The following is a 5,150-nucleotide window of genomic DNA, read 5'->3' as shown; positions in this document are numbered from 1 at the left end:
AAGTGCGTGGAGTACTGTGCGACAGGAAAATAGAGGCTAAGTCGAAAGGTAAAGTACACAGGGCAGTTGTGAGACCGGCAATGATGTATGGAGCGGATACGTGGGCAATAAAAAAGACAGGAGAGAAGAAGATGGATGTGGCAGAGATGAGAATGTTGAGATGGATGTGTGGGGTGACAAGAAGAGATAAGATACAGAATGAGGTAATTTGGGGTACCACAGGAGTTAGAAAACTATCAGATAAGATCTAAGAAAGTAGACTGAGGTGGTACGGTCATGTCATGAGAAGAGATGAACAGTATATTGGGAGGAGAGTGTTGGACATGGGGGTACAGGGAACGAGAAGGAGAGGGAGACCAAAGCGAAGGTGGGTGGACTGTATCAAGGATGATCTTCGATCAAAGGGATTAACCAGTGATGAGGTGTGGGACAGAGGTAGATGAAGAAAGCTTACCTGAAACATCGACCCCACATAGAAGTGGGAAAAGATGTAGACAAAGAAGAAGAAGAGGAAGTTGTTATAACAGATCCATATCTCTTTTGGTGGGTATATGCTTCGTCTTCTTTGCCCCAGTAGATAATTCTTTAATAACTTTATGAACTAATCTTACACCATAGCCACTCCCTGAATTCATAGCTTTGTCAGCCCCATCTGCTTTACTGTGGAAATATTCTCTCCAGTTATTTCTATTTTTTCTTTTGACCTCACGATCAATACCGGAATACTTAACATGCTCTACCGTTCGTTGGTTCGTTCAGATTGCTCGGCATTTACAGCCAAGTGGGGGCTCTTGGCACAAGGCACTATCCCTTGAAATTTTCATTATTTCCTCGAAAACATTCAACAATCAATTTCTGTCATCGTCTCTTTTTATGGTATTCCACGTATCATTTGATATCCATGGCTTTCTCCTTGTAACTGTGTCCCAAAACTTCGCTACCAAACTGACTGATGTATGTTCTTAATACCACACAATTCTTCATTAATTGTCTTCTCTTTGTTTCTTAAAGTCTACATTCCTACATTCAATTATAAATGTTTCCCTGTGCTCTTCTTCTAGAAGCTTAGTTGCATCAAACCTAGATATTCCATCTACCTTTCTGTTAGGTGCTTTCAGTATTAATTTCAGTGTGGCAATGAGGAGTTGGTAATAACTACCAATATCCGCACCTCTATAAATTCTTACATTTCTCAGAGTCCTCTTTCTGTCTTTGTTAATGGCTATGTAATCTATTTGATTTTTGTAATTTTCACATGGTGAAGTCCATGTATATTTGTGGATGTACTTGTGCTGGAAAATAGTACCTCCAATGACAAGATTGTTTGTTGAACTGAAACTTGTGAAATCTTCTACATTTTAATTTGCAACTTAGCCAAGAACATCGACACCTATCACATTCCCCATCCCTTGATTATTGCTTCCAACTCTAACATTGAAATCTATTACACTGCAGTCCTTCATAGTATTCATTCATCTTTCCTTTCTTCAGGGGAATCATTTGTTGGTGCATACCAAACAATAATACTCATATTGCACTGCTTTGATTTGAACTTTGCAAGTAACAATCTACTATTTACAGCTCTTCACTCAGTTAATATCTTTTCTGTTCTATGTGTCATCATCATTCCTACCCCTTCTCTTGTAACTCCATCTGTTCTTCCCGAATAAATAAATAAATATATATATATATATATATATATATATATATATATATATATATATATATATATATATATATATATATATATATATATATATATATTACCTTGGTCTAAAGTTTCAGCTTGAAGAGATGCATTCCAACCCACCTTCTTTTGATCATTTGTCGGATGAGGTGGAGATGAGTTCAACAGCCCATTGTTTTGATACTTCAAGGAAACGTAGAATTCCTACGAAAGCACAGGAGTTTGTTGTTGTTGGTTATATTGGATTCAACACGAATTCACTTTTTTCTACACTATTGTAGACCATATGCTGTAACGAGTGGAAAGGCAGTAATGAAACATGCAAACTCAGCTAAGCATAACAGCCACTTACCTCGCAAATTACGGAATTCTTATCTTTCGAGAAAATGTGTGGACTTATTCATAACTACAATGGTAACACTGAAGATTTCAAACATGAACTACATTCTGCAAAAAGCACCATAGAAAGGAGCACTGAAAAGCCTAAATCATAGTTAGATTTAGTGAAACTTCCTAATCCATATGAGGAGGCATTTCCTGAACTCTGCAGACTAGCCAAAATTTATGTAGTGTTACCTGTGTCGTCGGTTTTAGCAGAGAGCAGGTTCCTCTGCTCTGAAAATGATTAAGAATACTCTCAGAACTGCAATGTGGAATGCCAGATTAGTAATCTTGTTGTGTTATCAATTAGCAATGTGCTAGATAAATGATTAGATTTAGAGAAATTTGTAGAAAGGCTTGCAGAAAATCATTGGAACAAGAAATTATTGTTAAAAGGAGACATATCACAGTAGTGTGCTGCTTCGTCACCTATAATATACACCAAGCATTTTTCTCAGAATTTGTTGCTTTCTATATATATATATATATATATATATATATATATATATATATATATATATATATATATATATATATATATATGTGTGTGTGTGTGTGTGTGTGTGTGTGTGTGTGTGTGTGTGTGTACACACACACACACACACACACACACACACACACACACACACACACATATATATATATATATATATATATATATATATAGAGAGAGAGAGAGAGAGAGAGAGAGAGAGAGAGAGAGAGAGAGAGAGAGAGAGAGAGAGAGAGAGAGAGAGAGAGAGAGATATTGGGTCCTTTGACTGGTCAGACACTATTACATTGAATCCTTCTCTAGTAACGGTTCATTTTCCATTTGCCTACACATACAGCGAATAGTGTGGCCTATTCTTTACGTTTTCTCCTCTGTCCTCTTACACCCGACAACACTGAGATTACAAAACAGTACTTCACTCAAATAGTTAACTACTGCAAGTTATCAGAACCGGTGGTACAAAATAACTATGAGAATTGCTACATATTGTACAAGAGAATAGTTACAGATGGTTTTAAACTTTTGGAACCTAGATATATGTGTATTGTAGGCTTCAGAGCCTTTAAACATGCGGCCTGAGACTACACAATAAGCTTCCACGAGACATCCGAATGATTGAAGACATTAAGGTTTTTAAAAGGAAACTGAGGACTTTTTTTTTTTTATTCTGTGAGTCGTTTGACAGTGACTATATAACAGTAAATGAGCAATACGTGATATGATATGTTGAATACTCTGAACGAATAAGATGAAATGATAGTGGAGGTCCTGTAGAGAGTAGGGTTCCCCTGCTGTATGGGACCGGAAAAGCAGCCGTAAAAGTAAGTAAAGTAAGTAAGCACTGTAATTGTTCAGTGGCTACTTTCCTCTTGGCAAGGGCAGAAGAGTCTCTTTAATATGGTAAGCAGTTCTTCTAGGAGAAGTACACTCCAAAATCAAATCATTGTTCTCTAGTCTTGGGTAGTGCCTTAGCCTCTGTACCATGGTCTTCCAATGTCTAGGGGTAGAGTGCTCTTGCTTGAGGGTACACTCGGGCACACCATTCTATCTATTTATCTTTCTTATAGTTTATATATGAAATATTTATTTTAATTTTGTTACTTTTCTTAAAATATTTTATTTTAATTACCTCTCTTATTTCCTTGTTTCTTTCCTCACTGGGCTATTTTCCCTGTTGGAGCCCTTGGGCTTATAGCATCCTGCTTTTCCAGCTAGGGTTGTAGCTTGGCAAGTGATAATACAGACAGACAGACAGACACACACACACACACACACACACACACACACACACACATATATATATATATATATATATATATATATATATATATATATATATATATATATATACAGTATATATATATATATATATATATATATATATATATATATATATATATATATATATATATATATATATATATATACAGTATATATATATATATATATATATATATATATATATATATATATATATATATATATATATATACTGTATATATATATATATATATATATATATATATATATATATATATATATATATATATATATATATATATATATATATACTGTATATATATATATATATATATATATATATATATATACAGTATATATATATATATATATATATATATATATATATATATATATATATATATATATATATATATATATATATACAGTATATATATATATATATATATATATATATATATATATATATATATATATATACAGTATATATATATATATATATATATATATATATATATATATATATATATATATATATATATATATATATATATACAGTATATATATATATATATATATATATATATATATATATATATATATATATACAGTATATATATATATATATATATATATATATATATATATATATATATATATGTAATATACATATACATTTATAAACCTATGACCCAATGGATCATAGGGGAGATGGAGTGTGAACGTCAAGTCATAACAGGATGCGAAAGTAAGACCAAGCTAAATCATTGCATAGGTAACATTTTGTATGTAACGTCAACACAATACAAGCATCCCGTGAGAAACAGTTGACCTCTTGGTCTCTGCACGGAACCAGATGGCTTCCGGTAGTAATCTTGTGTAATCATATTTGTAATAAATGCTTGGCCTTGATTTTAGTGCTGCCTTTGACTGTGTTAATCATGAGGCCCTTGTTTTCAAACTGAAACAGTTGGGAGTGGGTGGGTCGTTTCTTAGCATTATTATTGATTTTTTAAGTAATAGATCTCAAAGAGTTGTTGTTGACAGGCACCATAGTGAGTATAGGGATGTGATATCCGGTGTTCCACAGGGTAGTGTTCTTGGCCCATTACTTTTCATACTATATACACATGACATGTGGTTTGGCCTAGAAAACAAGCTTGTTACATATGCAGATGATGCTACTCTCTTTGCATCAATTCCATCCCCTGAATGTAGATCTGGGGTTGGTGAATCCCTTAATAGAGATTTAGCTAAAATTAGTGCATGGTGCAAATTATGGGGTATGAAGTTGAATCCTAACAAAACTCAAAGTATGATTGTAAGTAG

The sequence above is a fragment of the Palaemon carinicauda genome, chromosome 1 (assembly GCF_036898095.1).
Source record: "Palaemon carinicauda isolate YSFRI2023 chromosome 1, ASM3689809v2, whole genome shotgun sequence".
In the NCBI taxonomy this organism is placed as follows: Eukaryota; Metazoa; Arthropoda; class Malacostraca; order Decapoda; family Palaemonidae; genus Palaemon; species Palaemon carinicauda.
Note: the sequence above shows the minus strand (reverse complement) of the source record.